Genomic DNA, 26566 nt, shown 5'->3' with positions numbered 1-26566 from the left:
TGAACGGGAGGGTAGCGGTCAAATCTCGGTCGAGCTATCCAGTTTCATATTTTCCTTGGTTTCCCTCCATTTCAGAAGTTAAATGCCCGGATGGTTTGCTTATTAAGGACACGGCCGATTTCATTCATCAGCCTTCCCTAACCCAAGCTTGTGCTGCGTCTCTAATGACATCAACGTCGACGTGATGTCACGCCTGAACTCCCTTTCTTCCTTAGCTCTAGACATCCTACACGTTTTGCCAAAATTTTTTTCGGAGTACACATTGTCTGCTCGTCGAAGTATTGGAATACAAATACCTGCTGCTAATTTATCTTTTGCCCAAGACCCGGACTTTATGATTCCTCTATCGTTATACTTTCATTTTTATTGTGTGTGAAGATTCACTTAGAGACGACGTCATTTCAGTTTCTTGTACGAACTATTACTTATCACACAAGTATCAAATTAAGTTAGCGCCTCGTCTTTAATGCTAGAAAACTCTAATAATCCGTAATATTTAGCTTACTGAAATGTACGGTAATGTAAATTGAAATACACGTACGTTCGAGTCTTTGTGTACTGCGTATCATTTTGTGAGAAAGCTTTGAATTGACAACGGCGAGGAAATATAATATTTATCTTTGACGACCGCCATCATGATCTGACTCTGTTGTTAATCACTGGCTACAAACTGGAGAATGTGCGTTTAGTCTAAAGTAAAGCGAGGGCCAGTTTTTCGTTTGCTTCTAGTGCGCTGATAAAATGTAATTCGTTGTCGAAACAGAATACTTGCACCATTCTTGGAAGACCATTTATTGTCGGGAACAAATAAGAAAATTGGGATTAAGTAGGTACACTGAGTGCTTAAGTAGGTGGACTTCACGAGTGGTTTCACTTATTTTAATAAAAGGAGGTATAAATATAGAAAACCCACACTGCCAAAAATCCGTAGAAACACTAATCAGCTAGAAAATGCTTACAAAATTTTAATAGTTGTTTTTCAGTGAAGTGATTTGGACATCGTTACACAGCTTCCTCATAGAGAACTTTCAATTAAGAATAATTTCATTACAACTCATGCAGTTAAGTGAAAATCCTCATTATTCCTGCATTTCGTTAATGAATGGGACGAGCTGAAGCGTTAATAAATCGCATATACGCTCTGTCACCGACTCCACAATTATGTCGGCCGCACGCTCTAAGCATTGTTTATAGTATAACCGGAAAATCGGCAGGAACTCTAGCGAACAGGAATTCCCTTACGCAGACGCTGAAAATGAATCAAAATTTCAAGGCAGAAATCAGTTCTGCTGTCGTTTGTGAATAATTAAAGCTTTCAAACCCAGGAAATGCTTCTGTTCCCAACGGAGACCAACCCCTACTTTCACAGCAAGAAACTTTGTTCCTGCTTTTCTCTGCTGAGAATTGCAACGCGAATAAAACGCGAATGCACCTTTAGTGTATTACAAAAACGCAATATGGTGAAAATAATTCGTCTAACGGTGGGCTCAGAGTACCGACTCATGTACTTTAATTCACACAAGTAGAAAATATGTTTAGCGCATAAGCACTAGGGTATGTTAGTCTGTGTGCTTTCAGAAGTATATTGACTGGAGCAATTTCTTTTCTTTTTTTCCCTTCAGCTATAATTATGACATTGAAGAGTCTGACTAGTTCCTAATGAAAATTGTGGCTGTTCACTGAGGCTCAGATGGCCTTTAACACACTGCACTTTGGAGAAAACGAAAGACTGTTAAGGAAGATCTCAAATGATGTTAATCTTAGCGGATGTTAAAACGAGAATTGGAAACATAAACGTGTATAGCTATTGAGTGATACCACATGTGTGAGTTGAGTATAAGGGGCGACCAAAAAATTTCCGTTCGAGGGCGTTGCTGTAGCCTACATGAAACACTGCGCGACAACGATGCGGGTATATAAACACCGACTTGTAGTGAAGGGGTTAACGTGGCCTTCGAAAGGAAACTTTCAGGTCGCCACTTATATTACTTGTCTGAAAACGTACTATAACTCTTGTTTGTTTGAAAATGTCGCATTATTTTTGCTATATTTTGCAGTTATTTGTCATAGAAATATACTTAGTTCTTGTTTTATGAGCCTTATTCGTTACCGGTTTACCTACTTTCGATTCATATCGTTTCTTGATTTTTCTGTAAGTTTAGGTAACAACGGTGGTTTTATAACCGTTTGCTACAGCAGTCTCTTTCAGTGTAATGAGTTATTTACTTATTTCATTATGTTGCAATGGTAGGCATACTATACAGTGAAGCATATAGTTGAAAAAGCTCTTTTATAACACTGAAGATGACATGAATTGGCGCGTATCATCAGGACAGTGCAAGCTGGATTTCATATAAATTTCAAAAAGATACTTTTTTCTCGTTAAAATTAAGTCCCGTAAGTTAATGCAATTACCATGACCTGATTTAAAGGGTGAAGATGATATTCGGGTGCATGGAACTTATATTTTGCGCAAAGTAATCTATGTCTGCCTTAATGCCTTCTAAGAGGAGAATCATATCTTCTACATATCATTTGTAATATACGGCTTTCTGTTTAAGATCATCACTTCTCTCGAGAAACGTATTCTCCATATCACTGCTGAATATTCCTGCACTTTGCTATGTAAGCTGTTGCCCACTGTAAGATCATCTTTCTGATGATAAGTTTTACCCCAGAAGAAGAAATAACTAAAAGATAAAATTAATTCTAAAAGCTCAGATAGTTCAATTATTTTTGTGGTACCCATGTTTTTGAAACTTCCCCGCATATTAAAACTGTGTGCCGCACCGAGACTCGAACTTGGAACCATTGCCTATCGCGTTCAAGTGCTTCTGCAAGGTTCGCAGAAGAACTTCTGTGATGTTTGGTAGGTGGGAGACGAGGTACTGTCAGAACTGAAGCTGGGAGTCGTGGTTGGGTGGCTCAGTCGGTGGAGCACTTGCCCGCGGAACGCAGAGGTCCCGAGTTTGAGTCTCGATCCGGCACGCAGTTTTAATCTGCCACGAAGTTTCATATCTTCGGACACTCCGCAGCAGAGTGAAAATTTCATTATGGATCCATATTTTGGTGTGTCAATAACTTTCTATTTATGATCTGAATACTTTATTGCACTGTAGACTAACATTAGTGTAGAAATTGGCTGTGTCTAAATACCTCAACATTCCATCGTCTGGAATTCTTGAGTTTTCTGATCGCTGTACCATATTCATAGCTGTTTTTTGTACTGAACGAATGCTCATATGTGTAAACAGTTTTTAGCTTGTTATTAAATTTTTTTTCTTAGGGCATTATGAAATTTTCTGTTCGGCCTTTTTTAACTTTTACAACGCCATATCCAGTGAAACAGTTTCATACTTTTTGTATACACTCCTGGAAATTGAAATAAGAACACCGTGAATTCATTGTCCCAGGAAGGGGAAACTTTATTGACACATTCCTGGGGTCAGATACATCACATGATCACACTGACAGAACCACAGGCACATAGACACAGGCAACAGAGCATGCACAATGTCGGCACTAGTACAGTGTATATCCACCTTTCGCAGCAATGCAGGCTGCTATTCTCCCATGGAGACGATCGTAGAGATGCTGGATGTAGTCCTGTGGAATGGCTTGCCATGCCATTTCCACCTGGCGCCTCAGTTGGACCAGCGTTTGTGCTGGACGTGCAGACCGCGTGAGACGACGCTTCATCCAGTCCTAAACATGCTCAATGGGGGACAGATCCGGAGATCTTGCTGGCCAGGGTAGTTGACTTACACCTTCTAGAGCACGTTGGGTGGCACGGGATACATGCGGACGTGCATTGTCCTGTTGGAACAGCAAGTTCCCTTGCCGGTCTAGGAATGGTAGAACGATGGGTTCGATGACGGTTTGGATGTACTGTGCACTATTCAGTGTCCCCTCGACGATCACCAGTGGTGTACGGCCAGTGTAGGAGATCGCTCCCCACACCATGATGCCAGGTGTTGGCCCTGTGTGCCTCGGTCGTATGCAGTCCTGATTGTGGCGCTCACCTGCACGGCGCCAAACATGCATACGACCATCATTGGCACCAAGGCAGAAGCGACTCTCATCGCTGAAGACGACACGTCTCCATTCGTCCCTCCATTCACGCCTGTCGCGACACCACTGGAGTAGGGCTGCACGATGTTGGGGCGTGAGGGGAAGACGGCCTAACGGTGTGCGGGACCGTAGCCCAGCTTCATGGACACGGTTGCGAATGGTCCTCGTCGATACCCCAGGAGCAACAGTGTCCCTAATTTGCTGGGAAGTGGCGGTGCGGTCCCCTACGGCACTGCGTAGGATCCTACGGTCTTGGCGTGCATCCGTGCGTCGCTGCGGTCCGGTCCCAGGTCGACGGGCACGTGCACCTTCCGCCAACCACTGGCGACAACATCGATGTACTGTGGAGACCTCACGCCCCACGTGTTGAGCAATTCGGCGGTACGTCCACCCGGCCTCCCGCATGCCCACTATACGCCCTCGCTCAAAGTCCGTCAACTGCACATACGGTTCACGTCCACGCTGTCGCGGCATGCTACCAGTGTTAAAGACTGCGATGGAGCTCCGTATGCCACGGCAAACTGGCTGACACTGACGGCGGCGGTGCACAAATGCTGCGCAGCTAGCGCCATTCGACGGCCAACACCGCGGTTCCTGGTGTGTCCGCTGTGCCGTGCGTGTGATCATTGCTTGTACAGCCCTCTCGCAGTGTCCGGAGCAAGTATGGTGGGTCTGACACACCGGTGTCAATGTGTTCTTTTTTCCATTTCCAGGAGTGTATTTTCGCTATCATACAGTATAACAGTTATGTTTCCCATCACAGCTGTACTGATGAAAGTTTTGTAATTTTTATTTGGATTATTTAGAATTTACATGTCTTTATTTCGCAAAATCTTAGCACCTAGGTTTACTCATTGTATGTTTTCCACTTTGATTTCTCTGTTACATTTTTTCATATTAGTTGTTCCAGTGGCAATACTTGTTTCTCCTGTTATCTCTTTAATATTTTTGATTTGGGAAAAGAAATTACATTGGAGTCCTTTGTCAACAGTGCTGTTTCATCGCTAGTTAATTTAATATTTGTGCGATTAATAAATCCGTCATCAAACTGACGAACAACCTTAACCTGCTCTTTTTCTTGATTATTATGATTTTTAAATAAGTTGGATATATTTTTGTCATTTCTTTTGTGAATTATTTCTACATATCTCGCGATCTTGTTCTCAATATCATGCAGAACACAACGATATTGTAGTTGTGACAACAGCCTTTTATAGTTTTCATTGCAACTGTGAAACTTCCTTCTTGAGCGAAACTCTTGCTTTATACAACTCATGTATTTGCATTTTCACCCATAAAATTTCACTTCTAGTTTTCACAGACAGTGCTACTATGAATGTGCTTGCAATCTTGACTTTGGCATATCTTGACGTATTACCTAATGCAATGCACTTTTTGTTAAAAAGTATTTTAGAACGCTCTCTTCTTTCTAATCGTCAATGACCAATTTAAATATCCAGTTGTGTGGATTAGCACTAACTTAATAAGGCTTGACATGCTTAAGAATATGGAAAATCGATCTTAATTTTCAACGTATCATCCATTTGTCCAGATCGAAAGTTTATAAAAGATCTAATCGGTTTCAATTGTGCTAGCAATCATTTTCATATCTAAAATATACAGAAAAAATATTGTACATAAGAGGCGCTATTTACTCACAACATGAAAAGAAGTGACAAAGAACATACCGAAAAGTATCGTAACACAGTGTAACACGTCAAATGTTGTACAATCAAGTACATTGAAGACAATAAGGCAGAAACAGATAAATTTGCGCAAAAGATAAATTCCATGCACCCAAATATCACTTTTACCCTGTAAGTGAGACCTTGGTAACTGCATTAACTTACTGGACTTAGTTTTAACGAGAAAACAAGATAAATATGTTTTAGAAATGTATAGAAAAAGCAATTTGCACAGACATGATAATAAACGACAATCTATGTCATCCTCAACGTTGTAAAGGAACTTTTTTCAACAGTATGGTTCACCACCTAGGACGCCTACCATTGCGACGAAATAAAGCAAAGAAGGAACTCAGTATACCGAAACATCTAGGTAAACCAGCCACAGAATGAGGCCCATAAAACATAAGCAAGGTATGTTGATAGGCACATACTCTTTGTAGATAGAACTTTTTATAAACGATAATTTTATGTCTATTTAAGGTCTGAAAATGATTGCTAGCACAATCAAAACCGGTCATATCATTTTGTGAACTCGCGATATAGACAAATAAAATTTATATTTGCTCTTGGAAGTATTATTGCGATTTTTTTTTATTTTATTTGCCTTCAGGCCTGGCCATTTCGCCAGATACGTCTTGGGGCTTTCCTGATGCATAATGGCACACGTTCTGTGAGTTCACATACCCTGACAGGTTGAATCAGGCCTAATCTGAAGAAATGAAACAGTGATTCTATTTCACTCAGAAACCACCGGCGGGACTCAAAACGCAGAAGTTCATCTGGTCTCTTTAACTCACGCACAGCAATAAACAAGGAACTTAATATACTGGAACCGACTGCTGCACTAACTGTTATAAAATCACAATTGTTACCTACACTTATAGAAACATCAAGAAACGATATGAATCACAGCTAGGTAAACCAACCAGAATGTAGTGACACGATTATCTCTTAATTCCCATCTTCACTCGAGCAATGTTTTCTTGTTTTCGAACTCTCTGCGAATACTAAAGATTTTTATCCGCTACAGGGCCAGTTTCGAGTCATTTTGCAAACACTCCTGCACGTGTTTTCCACTAATTGTGCTTCGCATAATACTCGACAATTAACATGAACTGTTTTATAATGAGCACCATTCTGAGCTGCACGCAAATGATCTCTAAAAATGTCTGCTCGTCTCACTCACCCTAACTTAATGCCACAGGGAAGTACACAGGACAGAGCATTCGCGAGATGTACATGCGCAAACGTATGACAGCAACCGACAGGTGTATCGAATTAACGGTTTCCAGCGTTTTCTGTTATCCGCGGTTATTATGTTCATGACAATAGTTCAGTTCCACGTCATTATTATAAATATTTCTTAGACTAGTTTTGTTTTGCTCACCCTGTATTACGCAACTGATGGACATAGTAACACAAATTTAACCCAGATCAAGAGATGTGTTGCAGAAGAACCGAATCAAAGGTATTAACAGATGGTATCGCAACAGCGTATCATAATCTTACATTCCTCGAAATATCAGACTAGCTCACTATCACTATACTCTCAACCAAAGAAAATATGTGTGTAATATCAAGTAAGAAAAATGAAAGGCACTGCGAGTAGATCGAAGGTTACCAACATTACGAGAAGAAGAAGAAGAAGACATGCACGGGAAAATTTTTGAAGTGGTGTGAGCAGTGCAGTTTTTTCAAAGGAAAGCACCACCAGTATCTAAGCAATTTATGAGAACGCAACTGCCTTGGATTAGAGCAATTAATAGCTTGAAAAGAAAACACACCGCATCAGGAATTTCTACCTGAGTTCCTTGCAGGTGAATGAAACAGGTACGTGTTTGTCTGAGTATAGAGAGACCAAAACCTTTATAACGAAAAGAAAACTAAAATAAAGCTGGATCACTGGAAATGTTTGAAAAAGATCATCTTGGAACAAACATCTGGGCGCTCAAAACCTAAGTAGAGATGAAGATACTTCTGTCTATGCTAAGAAAAAGCAATAAGTCCATGACATGGGCCTGCATTTATCTAATGAAAAAATTATTTCCTGATGACCGTAAGAACGATGAAATAGTGAAATATACACCTTTAACACTCGAGGTAAAAAAACTGAGCAAAATAAGACAGAGCTAACCACATGCTCTTAAGAAGAATAAGTTATGGCTAACACGCAGCAAGAAATGGAAAATCGCCGGGACTGGATATCTTAAAAGCGAAACTTGTATAACGTTTAAGTAGAAAATACTCCACCCTTGCCAAATTTCGAAAGTTACACAAAATGCAAGGACAAGTTCCGCAAATGTAGAAACTAGCAGAAGCAGTAGTTTTATCGAGAGAGAGTGACTGAATTCCTACGCAAACAATGGTTAGAGACTTACATAGCTGCTGAGAGTATTGGGTGTAGGGCAAAGTCCAAGTTAACTATTATGAACATGCTAGGTAGAATGCATGGAAATATCTGGATGGAAAGGAAACCAATATGGTTTCAGAAAGATGATGTTAGTAAAAGCACCCATAAACAACACCTTCCAACTTCGTGCACAATGTTACCAAACAAGAAGTCAAAACGATTGTTATTGCGATAGAATTTAATATCCTGCGGTTTTCTCGCCTCTTCTAGCAATTGATAGAAAAGAACATTCAAAAATATCTGTATTTTGACTTTATGGACTAGTGTAGAGGACTGAGAGTGAGACGGTCGATTCTTGGAACACAAATCCAGAAATAGATGTTGAGTATGCCCACAAACTTCTACATGTGGACCAACCTTTTTTCTGGTATGGAGTTGTTGCTGGAAAATTAGACCAAATACTTCCCCTAAATGGCCGACGACTTTTGAAGAAGACCTATTAATGCTGACTGCAAGAAAGTCAAGAATCAAACAGAAAGAAGTTAAAACTAGTAGCTCACAACACTGTATGTAACATACTGATGAGGAAGGTGACAGAAACGCGTAATAGAGAAACGCTAGCTGAGAGGGAACAGTGCCTATACCTTAGCGTAATGCTGGGCAAGAAACAATATTTTGAAGACAATATAACGAAAGCAACTGAGAAAGCCACTAAATTCTTGAACAAATACAGAATACCAGTTTAAACAACTTCTGGGTACCAGTGAAATCTTTTACAACACGTCTCAGAGTAATAGTGTATAGTATTGTCTGTTTTTGAAATTGTACATGGATGTACAAGATGAAGTAATGAAATCTGTCACGACCCTGCGTGAGAGCAACGACTTGGGCAGTTGCTTCTCAGAGGGGCGTATAACGTAGTATCAATGGAAACCATCGAAGTAATGCTGGTCATCTATCGCGTGGACCTAGATATGAAAAAGAAAGCTTGTTAGATGAAGTATCCCAACAGAATGTGGAAGGTAACATCAGTCAGCCTGCATCGTCTAGAACAGAAAGTAAGAAAGATCTGACACTTGATCATCAACAGACATAGGATACCACAAATGCTGGAAGAACAGAGCATCAGCTGCCATGAATCTTACGGGAAAGGCCAGCCCTGCTACACATGGGCACAATATGAGACATGATACTATTCAGTCTGGACGTGATAAGTTACAAATCTCCACAGAATGAAAGGAACAGATATATAAATCCATGAATAAGGCAATGAGAGAAGATTAGGGCATAGGACGGAAATTTAGACACAGTGAAGTAATACAAATAAATGACTTGCAAATGGGTACAGTGTAAGATCCAACAGTGCATTGTGGAGAGAATTTTATAGAATAAGAGTTAAGTACTCATCAGCGGAGCTGGAAGCGAGGGCGCTATACAGCCGAGAGATACTTTCCACGTAAGCGAATCGGGAATCTCAAAAACGTCGGCGTTGAGAATGCTACATCAACATCGATTGCACCCTTACCATATTTCTATGCACCAGGAATTGTATGGCTACGACTTTGAACGTCGAGTACAGTTCTGCCACTGGGTACAAGAGAAATTACGGGACGATGACAGATTTTTTGCACGCGTTCTGTTTAGTGACGAAGCGTCATTCACCAACAGCGGCAACGTAAAACGGCATAATATGCACTATTGGATAACGGAAAATCCACGATGACTGCGACAAGTAGAACATCAGCGACCTTCGCGGGTTAATGTATGGCGCGGCATTATGGGAGGAAGGATAATTGGCCCCCATTTTATCGATGGCAATCTAAATGGTGCAATGTATGCTGATTCCTACGTTATGTTCTGCCGATGTTACTACAAGATGTTTCACTGCATGACAGAATGGCGATGTACTCCCAACATGATGGATGTCCGGCACATAGGTCGCATGCGGTTGAAGCGGTATTGAATAGCATACACGAATATGTAATAAAGAATGGGGGTTCCTACGTAAAAAAAACGCAGTTGGAATCCGTTTGACCTATGTCAGCGCCATCTAGCGCGTCAACCATAGCGCCATCTGATATATATATATATATATATATATATGTGTGTGTGTGTGTGTGTGTGTGTGTGTGAGTGTGTGTGAGTGAGTGTGTGTGTGTTTGTGTGTGTCTGCTCACAAATTTTTGACAAATAACACAGACAATTTGAGTCTGAAAATATTTAATGTGGGGCCTCCCGTGTGCCTTACTCTAAGCCTTATATACCTTATACCTTATATGCCTTATATACGCAACGTTAATGTCAAGTGTCACAAAGTTATATGCACATCTAAAATATCTGTCACTACTGATGTATGAAACATTGATATGGGCGAAGCGTCATGTAGTCTGCACTGTGTAATAGCATGAGTTAGCATTATTAGCAGAAGATGAGAAATGTTTTGTACCGTAAAATAAATTTAATACCCTAGCATGTGGTCCTTATAACATATGGCTGACTTTTAAAAGTATTAGTTGAAAGCATAGCAACCCTCCATTATTACCTATACGAATAAAACTAAAACTAAACTAAAGTTCTCCCGAACAGTCCATGAAGACAAAACGGTACCAACCGGCCGCCGTGTCATCCTCAGACCATAGGCGTCACTGGATGCGTATATGGAGGGACACGTGGTCAGCACACCGCTCTCCCGGCCATATGTCAGTTTACGAGACCGGAGCCGCTACTTCTCAATCAAGTAACTCCTCAGTTCGATCAGTTTGCCACACATGGGCTGAGTGCACCCCACTTGCCAACAGCACTCGGCAGACTGGATGGTCACCCATCCAAGTGCTAGCCCTTAACTTCGGTGATCTCACGGGAGCAGGTGTTACCACTGCGGGAAGGCCGTTGGCTACCTATATGAATGTGCACTGTTATTTCTCAGTAGGCTATTTGATGAAAGTTCCAAGTAGTTTCCACTGTGTGACAGCATATGTGAGCATTATCAGCAAAAATTCACAAACTTTTGTACTGGAAGGTGAAATTAATTCCCTACTATGGGGGTGTCATACAGACTACATAGACGTGAGAACGACATTGTTTACTGTAGTACAAAGTTTAAACAATTCTTGCCGATAAGTGCACTTTAATCTGCAAATTAGATCAGCAGATGGGCCATGAATGTTTGGTAATTTTACAGAAAAAAGTTCTATGTGTTTTGATAATAGTAGAGACAATTTTGGTTTCTTTAAAATGTGGTACAAAGATCTAACTACGATCACTGACAACTGCAGATTAACCTATTACGTAGATGTGCTATTAAGAAGGCAATACATTTCTTTTAATGTTTCAGAACAATTACGTTCAGAGGGCAGTACCACGTTTGGTTTGATCTCGAAATTTTTGAATATTTTGATAAATAATTTTAGTTTCGCGCCAAGGTCATATTTTTAGGATATTTGAATATTCCTCTCTGTGTGGAATCTTGCTACATAATTTTCCTTGGTCATGTTGTGTGTTTACATGTCATAAGGAATGAAATGATCGTATTACATTGTTGGCCGGGAGACCCTATTTGGTGTTGTTCGGCCACCTAGTACCAGACTTTTTGTTTGACGCTACTGCCGGCCGGAGTGGCCGTGCGGTTCTAGGCGGTACAGTCTGGAACCGAGCGACCGCTACGGTCGCAGGTTCGAATCCTGCCTCGGGTATGGATGTGTGTGATGTCCTTAGGTTAGTTAGGTTTAATTAGTTCTAAGTTCAAGGTGACTGATGACCTCAGAAGTTAAGTCGCACAGTGCTCAGAGCCATTTGAACCATTTGACACTACTTGCATGTCGATGATGGTGAAATAATGGTGAGGATACCCCAACCAGATATTATGTCCAGCCCAGCTGGGAACACGGTCCCCCAGCGTAGTAGTTAGCCACTCCGACCACTCAGCCACAGAAGTGGAATACGTTTCGTACTTTGTGCGTTATGAAGATATCCTTATTTATTAAGAAAATATATAGTTTAACATTAAAAACCTGATCAAAACCAATTTTTTATGGTACAGATTGTTGTAAAGTATCGGAAAATGTGACATCCGTGTATAGAACACCATTGGAACATCACTGCAGGTTGCTCTCACTTCAAAAAGTAATTAAGAAAAGCTATATTAATAAGCCAATAGCAACAATAATATATATTTTAGTGTGGAACACGATGCATAATTTTCTTACCTATAAAATGGTGCTTCGAAAGGTGAAGCATTACTGTAAATCATCTAAAAACGTCGTATGATGTAGCATTGCAACATTTGAGAGCCCTCAGTGCTATTTTAGATATCAGCTTTAGGTTACACAGTAATTACGCTGCACCAGTAGCTGACAGCTATACAGCTGTAATTAGGACTGCTCATTTAGTCATGTGAACTATCACTGCTTGTCCGGTTTGCATAGTACTGTAGTCAACATCTGTTCTGTTCAGTTATAGGCTTGGTTCGCTTCGTTTTCGCACATTACCTCATTTAGACTTAAAATGAAGTGTTAACTACCTGCTTAATAAGTTACGTTTAGCCACATGTCATTCGTAGTATTATAAGGCTACTTAGACGTGAGAAGAGCATTGGAACACTTAATTTGAGATTCCTTAGCCGTATTTTAGGCTTCATTTAATAGATATTGTAGGACTGAAAATAATATTATGAAACTTGATTTAAACATAGCTTATGTGTGTGTGTGAGGGGGAGGGGGAGGAGTTCGGGGCGGGGAGAGGCGGGCAAGGGGGGTTATATATTGTTCAGAAATAACACACACAGTTTGGATGTGAAAATATTTGATTTTGAGCCACCAGTGTGCTTTACACTAAGTGTGGTACAGAGATCGAGATAAATTCATCGGTAAGTGGTGCTCAATCTGTAGGTTAGATGACTAGTGGCTGGTTACACCAACTATCGTCAATGTCTCAACATATTTTTTAAAACTAAACGAATATCATTAAACATGGCACAAAATTCGTATTGATCACATACTTTCATTCCACATGATTACGGCAGGACAATAATAGTGTAAATGTTTCAAAGAAATATTTAATATCTACGTGGCAAATATCCGTTTGACTTAATGCTCACGGAAGCAGTATAGAATTTTGTCTGGCAGTGAATCGTTCATGACAGATGTCCAACAGGCAATTCTGAACATTGGAAACAGACAGCAATTACGTGCTCTGATATATCTAGATCGGACTAGAAGCGTTTCGCAGTGAAGACTGAGCCTAAGTAGAATCTTACTGCAGCGCAAGGGACTTCACGAATGTTTCGCATCTAAGATGGTTTGTTGTTCAACAGATAATTTGATTGCATCATCGTATGTTACCTGATTAAACGGGTTGCATGTTTTAATAACCATGGTGCATATTCAGTCCAGAATGTAAGCCATGTCCTATTGTTCTAGACCAGGACTAGCCACGGCGTACCAAACTCCACGTGCGCATTTTGTGCGGGCTTCGGGTTGGTCCAAGGCCCGGCCTGGCACTTAGCTTTGTTCGTTCCTTCCCGGAAGTACCAGGAACAGCGAGATATTTAATTTAGCATCGCAGTGTGGCATATTTCCGTCGCAAAACATATTCCGGCAGATTCATGGTCTCAGCGCTGTTTAAACTTCACTATTTGTTCATAATATGAAGGACGTTCACATGTCCTGTGTCTGTTAGCACAAAAAGAGGCAGTTTAGCGCCCTGTCGTCGCAATCATTTAAAATGAATGGAGATGACAGAAGAGAGGGATGAGAATTCTCATTTCGCATAAGCGATATTACTGCATATTTGCTATGAAACGACATTACAATACATGTAGGTAGAATTAAAATATTTAGTTAACAGTGAAACAGTAAAAAATTGTAAAGATCGGCCGACAAGATTAATTTTTCTGTACAACAAAAAACTGTTTGTGCTAAATTTGCAGACCTGGAGCACATGAAGAAATTTTTGGTACCAATACTAGAATTGCTGAAGTCACACGCATTATTCCATCGTCAGTTACAAGAGTTTTCAATGGAAGAATGCCTGGAACAATTTTTCGATTTAAATCTCTATATTGTTGACTGTATGAAGGAAAAAGCGGCAGAGGAACGAAAATTAGAACATCCAGAATGGAGTACAGACTTGCCTTTTGAAATTGACTTGATTGCATACTGCTTACAGTAAGATATTGTAAGGTAATTGCTTTCTCATGTGATGGGGAAGCGTTTAAAAGGAAAATCGCGTTATAAAAGACATACATTCTGACAAAGGCAGTCCAGTTCCCCTAGCTCACTGGCATTAGAGAAAACACGAGGCCTGAAGAATTCATTGTGGCCTTGAAAGAATAGCAAAGGACACTTCGATAAAGATTTGCAGGACATGATTAGTCTTACGTCTCTTTCCGAGCTGTTTTCGAGACCATTTGCTACTTCAGCTGAAAGTGTCCGTCTGCATGATCACGGTGCAGATGTAACACATAGACCTTCAAGGCAAATCCAGTTTTAATGACAATCTTTTTAAGTTAAAACTGTCCAGGAGGTTTAATTGCTTTCCTCACGTAGTGTTTCCAAGTCTCCTTCATGAGGTTGCAAAAGTGCTACAACATTTCGATCGACATATTCTTGTGGAAGGTCTTTTTAACATTATAAAACTAAATGAGTCACGGTTACGTGGCAACTGGAGGCGTATGTCCATATGCCAACAGTTTGTCCTAGATGAATATTATATTATGTTATCAGCACAGCAAACAAAATTAAATTTGTTTTGTTTGTGACCTATGCAGTTGAGAAATGTGTAACATAAAACCTAGTAGTACGTAGTGTGACTGCAGTGCCATTGAAATGCGGCGTGTTTACAGTTTTCCCATCTTCCCCCCCCCCCCCTCCCCCCTCATTCTCAGACACAGTGGCGTGGCGGTGAGTGAAATGTGAAGCGAGGCTGAGCGCTTTGGCACTGGTGCCCGGTACGGCCGGCATGCCGAAATCTTGGCCGCACCTGGTCTACTCACTGCACAAAGAATTAGTTAACTCACTACAAAGGAAATGTGCCAGTTTCGTTTTACACGTTACTATTTAATGCCAGATTCATTGTAGGCCTTAATATATTGTTACCACGTTTGTTTAAGTTTTATTTGTGGTCTTATAGGAAAAATGAACCCCAAAATATCTGCAGGATGAAGCTGGACAACCCTCTGTCACTAACTGTCGTACATAAGAAATATCTTTTTCAGGCAAGCATGAACTCAGGAATTTATATGAACAATGCTGTTTGACTGAGGTAATCTATGAAAATACATTAAACGAATTTTTCTGTTATATTACTGATAATATGAAATACCACGAAAAGTATTTCCGAAATTGAAACAGAACAGCGATATAGCACTGCATTAGATTGAAGTTGTAGGTTACCTAGTCACATTATTACAGGACTCCTGAAACCTCTTAGGCTATTCTTGGTGTATGGGTAGTGCACAGAATTGTTCAAATGGTTCAAATTGCTATGAGCACTATGGGACTTAACATCTGAGGTCATCAGTCCCCTAGAACTTAGAACTACTTGAACTTAACTAACCTAAGAACATCACACAGAATTGTGAGATACACAACAGTGTCCTATTGCTTACTACGACAACACCTATCCATGGTATACGAAATCATAGGTTCCAGAATCGTGCATAAAAGCAAACTAAAGCACTGGGAAATGAACGAGTGGATAGATGGTAAAATGTGCTTACTAAAACGAGAAACGTGTGTAGTACAGTGTGGGCAGAATAAAAGCATATCGGAAAATATTTCATACATCTTAAGATAGGCAAACGAAATTACATCATCAGCACTTACATCAAAACGTAAGTTGTGTTGGCAATGTTATGGAGCATGAAAAATTGTCTGTGCCAGTTTTACTTTACTCATTCCATCTATTCCCACACTTACAGAGTACGCGACATTGTCTTGATATCTATTTATTTCAATCTTCTATTAGACTATCTCTTCCTTCCCCCTCTCTCTGCCCATCTCCTGGTCCACTCTCTCTTTCTGTCTCCTCCTCCCTCCTCTCTCTGTCCATCTCCTCTGATTCCCTCTCTCTGGCCACCTTCTCCACTTCTATCTCTCTGCCCATTTCCTCCTTCCCCTTCTCTGTCCATCACCTCCTCACCACTTTGTGCCCACCTCTTCCTCGTCCTTCCTGTGTCCATCTCCTCCTCTTTCCTTTCTTAGTCCATCTCCTCCTCTCCCCTCATCCCATGCATTTCTCCCTCCCCCAATTCTTTCCAATTCCTCTTTCCCCTTATCTATGTCCATGTCATCGTTCCCCTTCTCTGTCTGTCCATCTTCTCCTGCCCCCTTATATCTGCACGTTACGACTTCTACACAAATACGAAGCTAGTCATTCTTACTGTCATAGTAATTGTTTCTAAATCGTAGCTACATGCATTCACTTTAAGAGGTTTCCAGTTCACTCAAGATTTGTTGTTGGTATAGTGCATATGGAGTACACCAAATGATTACATTTACAGATAAATAGCACAAGCGGATCTGCGTTACCAGATATCGACCCATATTAGTACGTAGTGTAGCCTCAATGGGCGACAATGCAGGAGTTGGCTCTGGCAGCCAGTCCACTATACAGATGGCGAATATTATCCTGGGATACGTTCCTCCAATCCTGCTCGCCCTGCTCACGTTGTTCTGTAACCGTTGTTGGCTGATGAATCACACGAGTCACTTCTCATTCCATCATAACCTACATGTACTCGACTGGACACAAGCCTGGAGATCGTACTGGCCAGAGAAGTTACTGCTCGTCTTGCACAGCACGTCGAGTTCCACGGCAGGTGTGTAGGCGAACATTATCCTGTTAGAACAACACGTCACCTTCTGGTTGCAAGAACGGCAAAAGAACAAGTGTGACAACTTTCTGGATGTAGCAAACGCTAGTAAGCGTTCCGCCCAGAAACGCCAAAGGCGAACGAGAATTGTAGCTTATCAGACCCCCCAGAGAGTTAGTATTTTAGCTCTCTGGGGCACTCTGGGATGCTCCCTGGGCGAATGCACTCAACGAGACAGCGCTCGTTGGTTGGTCGACGTTGAAACCATTATTAGTACATACACTATTTTCCAGGTGGCTTATGCCGCTATCGGATCAAAATCGACGGCGTCTTTCCAGCATGGAAGGAAGATGGGGTTGAATGTACCGTCGACATCGAGGTCATTAGAGACGGAGCACATACTCGGATTGTGTCAAGAATGGGGAAGGAAATCACCCGTGACCTTTGCAGAGGAACCATTTTGGCATTTGCCTGCAGCTATTTAGGGAAATAGCGGAAAACCTAAATCTGGATGACATCTACATCTACATCTACATGATTACTCTGCAATTCACATTTAAGTGCTTGGCAGAGGGTTCATTTAACCAAAATCAAACTATCCCTCTACCATTCTACTCCCGAACAGCGCGCAGAAAAAACGAACACCTAAACCTTTATGTTCGGGCTCTGATTTCTCTTATTTTATTTTGAGGATCATTCCTACCTATGTAGGTTGGGCTCAACAAAATATTTTCGTATTCGGAAGAGAAAGTTGGTGACTGAAATTTCGTAAATAGATCTCGCCGCGACGAAAAACGTCTTTGCTGTAATGACTTACATCCCAACTCGCGTATCATATCTGTCACACTCTCTCCCCTATTACGTGATAATACAAAACGAGCTGCCCTTTTTTGCACCCTTTCGATGTCCTCCGTGAATCCCACACCGCGCAGCAATATTCTAACAGATGACGAACGAGTGTAGTGTAACCTGTCTCTTTAGTGGACTTGTTGCATCTACTAAGTGTCCTGCCAATGAAACGCAACCTTCGGCTCGCCTTCCCCACAATATTTTCTATGTGGTCTTTCCAACTGAAGTTGTTCGTAATTTTAACACCCAGGTACTTAGTTGAATTGACAGCCTTGAGAATTGTACTATTTATCGAGCAATCGAATTCCAACGGATTTCTTTTGGAACTCATGTGGATCACCTCACACTTTTCGTTATTTAGCGTCAACTGCCACCTGCCACACCATACAGCAATCTTTTCTAAATCCCTGTGCAACTGATACTGGTCTTCGGATGACCTTACTAGACGGTAAATTACAGCATCATCTGCGAACAACCTAAGAGAACTGCTCAGATTGTCACCTAGGTCATTTATATAGATCAGGAACAGCAGAGGTCCCAGGACGCTTCCCTGGGGAACACCTGATATCACTTCAGTTTTACTCGATGATTTGCCGTCTATTACTACGATCTGCGACCTTCCTGACAGGATATCACGAATCCAGTAGCACAACTGAGACGATACCCCGTAGGCCCGCAGCTTGATTAGAAGTCGCTTGTGAGGAACGGTGTCAAAAGCTTTCCGGAAATCTAGAAATACGGAATCAACTTGAGTTCCCTTGTCGATAGCGGCCATTACTTCGTGCGAATAAAGAGCTAGCTGCGTTGCACAAGAACGATGTTTTCTGAAACCATGCTGATTACGTATCAATAGATCGTTCCCTTCGAGGTGATTCATAATGTTTGAATACAGTATATGCTCCAAAACCCTACTGCAAACCGACGTCAATGATATAGGTCTGTAGTTAGATGGATTGCTCCTACTACCCTTCTTAAACACTGGTGCGACGTGCGCAATTTTCCAATCTGTAGGTACAGATCAATCGGTGAGCGATCCGTTGGATATGATTGCTAAGTTGGGAGCAATTGTATCAGCGTAATCTGAAAGGAACTTAATCGGTATACAATCTGAACCTGGAGACTTGCCCGTATCAAGCGATTTGAGTTGCTTCGCAACCCCTAAGGTATCTACTTCTAAGAAACTCATGCTAGCAGCTGTTCGTGTTTCAAATTCTGGAATATTCCATTCGTCTTCCCTGGTGAAGGAATTTCGGAAAACTGCGTTCAATAACTCCGCTTTGGCGGCACATTCGTCGGCAACAGTACCATCGGCACTGCGCAGCGAAGGTATTGACTGCGTCTTGCCGCTTGTGTACTTTACATACGACTAGAATTTCTTCGGATTTTCTACCAAATTTCGAGACAATGTTTCGTTATGGAACCTATTAAAGGCGTCTCGCATTGAAGCCCGTGCCAAATTTCGCGCGACTGTAAATTTTAGCCAATCTTCGCGATTTCGCGTTCTTCTGAACTTTGCATGGTTTTTCCGTTGCCTCTGCAATAGCGTTCGGACCTGTTTTGTGTACCGTAAGGGATCAGTTCCATTTCTTACCAGTTTATGAGGTATGAATCTCTCAATTGCTGTTGCTACTATATCTTTGAATTTGAGCCACATCTCGTCTACATTTGCATAGTTAGTTCGGAAGGAATGGAGATTGTCTCTTAGGAAGGCTTCTATTGACACTTTATCCGCTTTTTTAAATAAAATTATTTTGCATTTGTTTCTGGTGGATTTGGAAGAAACGGTGTTGAGCAGGTTTGAACGATCGTTCTCCCGAATGCGAGTGCAACGTGTTAGCCACTGCGCCATCTCTCTCAGTTAGTCTCTCCAGGTGTAATATTTTTTTTTGTTTTTCGGTAATGTAATGGGTGTACCAAATTTAACTGAAATCGTTCCAGGGTATTAAGATGAACTTTCTAATCGTGGCTTTGCCCGCGTACGCACATGCCAATAAGTTTCTCATATATTTAAAACATTTCACACATATTCATACACATATACAGAAATAATCTTTTAGATTAATACGAGTCCCGGCCAAATCACAGCACGATGACGGCTCTTGCAAAAGTAACCGATGAACTGAAACAAGCTACGGATAAACAAGGGCGATTAATATGTACTTTCTGAATTCAGCAAAGCTTTCAGCACTGCCGACTTTGGTATTCTGCTTGCTAAGCTCAAAAGTAAAAATTTTCCTTCAGGCACTGTACAGTGTTTCTCCTCACACCTTACATATCGCCAACAGTGCTTAATGATTGGAACAAAAAGGTCACAATGGAGGGACGTAGAATCAGGAGTTCCACAAGGATCAGTATTGCGTGCATTATTCTTCTCAATGTTTGTTACTGATGTGCAGATATCACTTATACGCCGTCGACATTCAGTTATATGTAAGTGAAAGTCCAACAAACCTCTACACAGCCACCCAAGATGCAAATGCCAATTTATCTGCCCTGTTAGTTTTGGAGCAGAGCATAGGTCTAAAGATAAATAAATCTAAATCTCGAGCACTATTAGTCACTCACAAAGGACTTTTACCCCTCGGTTCAGTGAATCTCTTCCACCTTCTCATGCACAGAATTTGGTGACAATTGTTGACCATCATTTGGACTGAACAGATAAGTGCAGTGTATAAGAAAGTGACAGCGTGGCTTCAATCTGTACAGAAATATAAAAAAGTATTTCCTTTCGAGCTTAAAGAGAAGCTCGTGGAGGCACTAACACTCCCCATACTTGAATATGGCGACGCCATTCTCCAAGAACATTTATACGAAAGCTCACGCAGGCCAATACTGGCGATGAATGCTTCCGTACTATACATCTGTGACGTACGCTTCCTCGACCACATCAGCCTACAAACGATTGTCATGGCAACGAGCCGATAAGCGTAGGGACTATGAGACTATCATACTCTGTGTTTGCTCTATCGTCTTCATTGCACTGCCTATTATTTGTCATCGGTTCTTGCTCTCGTTCTCAACAAAGTAAAATTCGCTAAATCGTATTCTCTATCAGGAACCCGACTTTCCTCAAAATATCAGAGAAAGTAAATTCCTTCGTGACTCTAACAGACAGCTGATGGGCCACCTACTCTCACCAAAGCCATCTCTCCTACGTTCAGTGGAGCTTATTCTCGTCAGTCTCCCTCCCCCAAAACTTATCCCGCCCCCTTTCTGGCAGAGTTCTCTATTTAGACCCTGTTGTTTGCTAACAGCCACTGTCGTTGTCATTTCAATCTTCTCTTCTTCCTTTATTCATTTCGCTTCTGGTAATACGGAACATGGTTGCAAATGTGCTAAGTTAAGCTATATAATTCTAAATGCCCTTTTCTACTATAATTATTATTTTTATTGTTGTTATTGGCGTCAGTTATATTTACTATTATTGTCATAATTGTTATAGTTACTATTAGTGGGAAGTTTTCTAATATCTTTTATATGTGTTGCTTGTGGTCAGATGTAAGAGAGGGCCTTAAGGCTCTGATGTTGTCAGGCTAAATAAGCAATAAATAAGTAAATAAAATGTTTCACTATCCCTAACAAATTTCGCCCTGCTGTTTCATTTCCATGCAGCTTAATGTTTATGACATCGTGTCTTCTGAAATATGTGTTGTACAATTGTATAATTTTGCAGGTTCATCCAGACTTATATGAGTCTGGTAAAGATATAATAAATTAAAACGTCATGCGTGATGCAGCAGTTATTCACGCATTTCAATGTTTGACGTCATCTCCCCTCAACTATATGTTGTACGTTGATGTAATGTGACTGATAGATTCAGTAATATATTCGAATGCCATCTACAAAATGTGTCGTGAAAACAGTTAGGGGTGAAGAAGTAATAAATTAAAACGTCACGCTTCATGCAGCAGTTTTATTGCGTAAATAGCGAAAATGTGGTAAGCGTAAACTTTTTGCTTTTCATCATTTTGTGGTTGTTGTCAGCGAGAAAAAGTTTTTTAGGGGTTTGAAATTACATGCAGTACTTATCTCAAGTGGCTAACTGCCCTCAGTGTCAAATACTAAATGAATAAATTATGCGTAATCCTGCATCATCGTCTACATTGCTTTTTCTCCCCAGCTCCCACCGCTTTGATTTATACCCACAACCATTCTTCCCGCACAGTTAGTGATATGTGCATCGAGTTTGGTTGTATATGGGTAGTGGTTCAGGAGGAGGTGTGGAAAGAACATACACTCATTTTTTAAAATATGAATGGATATCAGAGATAGATTTCAATACAGAAATGGTACTTTTGAAGTCATCAGTGGCGATGGGCCTGACCTACAATATTTACATTATTTAAAATCGGGAAATGGCACTCATGAATTGTGACTGTGGATAGACAGTGACTACTGAGCACGTAGTACTATAAGAGGCGATCAAAAAGTTTCCGCTCAAAGGCCACTCTAACCCTTTGCCAACATATCGGTGCTTATATACCCGGGTCGTAGTCGCGCTGGGTTGCAAGTACGCTGCAGCAACGTCCTAAGATGGAAACATTTTGATCGCCCGTTATAGTTTGGTCACGATGGTAGATGTTTGAGAGCACTGGAATGTCCTTGAACTGACTGAGACGGATATGATAATAAAGTGGCTATCAGTGCTGCAGTAGAGGCAAAGAAAACGACGACATTGATGTCTAGAAATATGTCCTAAGGACGCAACAACCCGTGGATCCTGTGATGAAATTCTAGGAGGTGTCTGACACAGCTGAATTACGGGTTAACCGTGAGTCCAAATGAAGTTGCATTGGGGAGGCCAGCAAAGCATGTACAATTAATCGTCTCGTATGTATAACTTACTCAAAGTATGTTGTTCTAAAGTTCGTTAGGTGTTTCGCTTTCGTGTGTAACAACCAGTAAGTTATGAAGCCGTACAAAATGCTAACAAACTAGGTATAGTCGTCCGTGCGAAAAACGTGATTCTTTTAAATCCACTCCACAGCATTGGAATGTTTGCCCTTGTGCCTTATTGATAGTCGTATTGTACGCTAATCTTACCGGAAACTGGAGTCTTTTTAAGCTTAATTGTAAGTTAATTGAAATTAGCGTAATTCACACTATCAATACTGATCAGCCCTTTTCTTTTTCAGTTAACATTTCTTGTTCTACGACGTTTAAAAGCGTATTTGGAAAGTTGAGCGAATCCAGGAATTATGTTGGGAAGTATACGCATTCATATTAGTTTATAAATTGTAGCCAAGGATTTAAATATTTCTCTTCCCGTTATTCGCTGACTGTTTGTTGAACTACGTCATTTTCTTTTAAATTTTCCGCTCACATAACCATTCTTTGTTTACGTAATTTCTCCCTGTAGTGGAAACACTTTTCGATGAGTTGTTCCTCAGTCTTTACTACGTTGCACAACTCATCGTTTGAGGTGATTCTGTGGAGTGCGGATCAATGCGATATATCCCGTGTCCAAGTTGTAAACTAGAACATTCCAGAATTACCTATTACATTCAAAAGTATTCATTAACATTCAAGGCTATTCATACCGGTTTTGAACCAGTATAGAACAATTTACAAAATTTTCTCTTTACAATACACTGATGCAAAGCAGACAGAAATATCCCGGTGACCACCACGATGTGTTGACCACCACTTCAAACACTAGTATCTCTCCAACTACGTCAGTTACCACATAACAACCGGCACAGTGGACAGCGGGGAACCAGAGCTAGCACCAGACACGAAAACCGGTTATTGGCGATGGTTGATTTAGCAGATACCATCGAATTTACACACAAGCACTTTGATTTACGTCCTCAGCCCGTGGTCTACCGTCTAGCGTTGCTACCTCTGGATCACGGTGTCCCGGGGTCGATTCCCGGCTGGTTTGGGGATTTTCTCTGCTCGGGGACTGGGTGTTTGTGTTGTCATCTTCATTTCCTCATCATCACCATCATTTGTGACCGTGGCTAAATTGTACTGTGTAAAAAAAATTGGACAGTGTAAAAATTGGGACTTGTACGGGCGCTGATGACCGTGCAGTTGAACGCCTCCCAAACCAAACATCATCATCATCACTTTGCTTTATATACCTTGTCAGTACGTTCTTGTTCCGTTCGTCAGTACGTTCTTGTTTTGTTCGTGATAACACGCTGAATTAAGATCATCTTTACGAGACATAAGTGGTGGCAGATCCAATTGCGGAATAATTACATGGGGAACAAGATTTACATTCACAAGCAGATGATACTTGTTGTCGCCAAGCTGAATGGGAGGTGCCGAAGTTTCACGTGACTGGGATGTTGTCAGAAGTAGTACCGGCCACTGGTGTGACATCACAACTCAGGAGGGTCAACACGCGCCATATCAGCGCATTTGATCGCAACCAGTGTGTGTGTGACTCGCGCATGGGACACTCCTTTTCTGAAGTCGTGGAGGCGCTGGCTTTTCATGAGCCACCGTCTCAGGACAAAACTATGAGTGCCTCTCTTCGGGTCAACTGCCTCACTTTCGACCGTGCGCAAATAACTCGTCAATTTACCATCGAACAACAACAACCATACAGTAGCCATAGTGTCCAGAGTGACCTCCCTTCAACATCGTCCAGAATCCAGCAAACTGAAGTTGTTACACTGCTGACAGGGCATAGGGACTATGCTTGGGGGCATGAATATCAGGCTCGAATCAAGGACGTAGGTCATAACCCATGTGCGAGCAGACCTAATGTCTTTCCAGTATACTCACATAACCAGTGTAATATGTGGGAACTATAGACGCATGTTGTCCGAGGGATGGTAGATGTTCATCGATATGACAGAAACGATCATTTGAAGCAAAGAAGTCTGGTAAACGTGGGTTCTTTAATGCTTAACGGAGGAGCTTTTAGCACTTGCTTAGTAGAAGAGATGTGTTTCACAGCAGTGAAGATGAGCAAGTGTTCATTGCTCTTAAGATATTCATTTTAGAGCGAATCTATACTAGACTTTTCGCTCCTAATGATCGTTCCTATCATGTTCCTGAATATTGACCATTCCTCCTGGTACATCCTGTATATAATCCAGGTTCTGTTCTTGTAAATTTGCTTGATTCCACTCAGAAAGCATTGTTGTGCCCTCTCGTTATTTTTAATCGCAAATTTGGCTATGTGTTAGTTTAGTTTAACACTTACTCCCCCCCCCCAAACAAAAAATAAAAATGTGTGGCCCAATGCAGAGAATCTTTAGCAGGTTAGAAATGTTTGCTTCCTTTAAGACTGTATCGAGCACCAAACGTAATCTTATCTGTTCTTACCATATAGCGGATACGCTGAGTCGCAGATAGGCATAACAGAAAGATTTTGACACTTATTGTTACATTCTATCCTGGATTTTCCATTGAAGAGGATGCTTCAAGCTATATAGGAGAGTAGCTTGCAGGGCGGGTGTTAAGTGCCCGTGTCGTATGCCCCCGACAGCGTTCTGTCAAAAATCTCTTGTGCTTCGTGTCCTAGGCGATGTCAGTGCACTGCACTTCCGTGCTGAATTCTTCATAGCGGTTGGCTCCCTGCGTCGGAAGTTGACAGCATAAAAGTTGTTTTCGTCTTTCTTTACTCTGTGCTTCCGCCCTCTTCAGAGAAAATACATTCCGTTTGAAGTACGGAAAACGCAGAGGATTTGCTTTCCCTCCAAGATCGAACGTAAACATGGTCTCTACGACTTGGCGTTTATATACAACTACGCGATAAGGCTTCCTAAAGGAAAGAAGTCCTTTCTACCATCAACCATCCTGTGTAACAAATCACTTTTCTTTCTGTTCATGGAAATACGTTTTGGATTCTAAGAATTTTTCTGTAAGTGAGACTTCATTAAGTTCCTCTGGGTTTCCATTGGCACTTGGTAGTACTTCAATAATATTAATTGGTCATAAGTGCTCGTATATTTCTTTTATTCATGTACCGCATCACGCTTTAGAGTACGAATTCTGACGACAAGTTTGACCTTATCCCAAATGTGGCCTTGTTGTTATTAGCCCATTGGAATTATCTGTATTTATTCGACCTTCATCTTTCTTTTCGGTCACATGCAGTAATGCAGAATTTCATCTTTTCTTAAACTTCAGAAGTTTTTTATAGTGGAGAATGCACGTTGTAAATCTAATTATAATATAAAAAGGAAGAGCAAGCCATGTCAGGTCATTCAGCCTGTTTCCCTAAGGAGAGTATCCGATATAAACATAGTAATTATCGACATACTGATAACCCAAATTCAGCGACATGTAAATGGACTGGATCTACAAATAGTTATGCTAAATATGAGGATCAACAAAAGTTACTGACCCCTTGCAAATAAGCAGAACGGAAACAAGACTTAAACTCCCACAAACAAACCCATCGACATTGGGAAACAACATAAAAATACGATCACGACTGACGTGTGAGGTACAATAACAAAAAGTTGTAACGTGAGTAAACTGCAGCGTTACAACAAAGATTAAAACGTTGGAACCCGAAACTAAACAAAGAACGAAAATAAGTGAATATAACGTTTGACAACTTATTCGATACCGTTAAATGTGGCCAGATATAAATATGGTTTACACGTACTTACAAATCAAATATTTCTTCAGCCCATTCATAGCTACTGAACATATGGAAAACATAGAGGTAAAAACACCAATTTTTTTTTACGTCAATACACATTTGAGAAATGTAGTTACCACTTTGTTACCTGCTGCCAAGGATTATTTTCATGGACATTCTAATTATGCATCCATAAAAGAGACTAGTGTACGCGTCGCACCACATCAGCCGAGATTCAGCGACC

Source organism: Schistocerca serialis, chromosome 3, assembly GCF_023864345.2.
Source record: "Schistocerca serialis cubense isolate TAMUIC-IGC-003099 chromosome 3, iqSchSeri2.2, whole genome shotgun sequence".
Lineage (NCBI taxonomy): Eukaryota > Metazoa > Arthropoda > Insecta > Orthoptera > Acrididae > Schistocerca > Schistocerca serialis.
The sequence above is the reverse complement of the archived record's forward strand: the minus strand, read 5'-3'. Positions refer to the sequence as shown.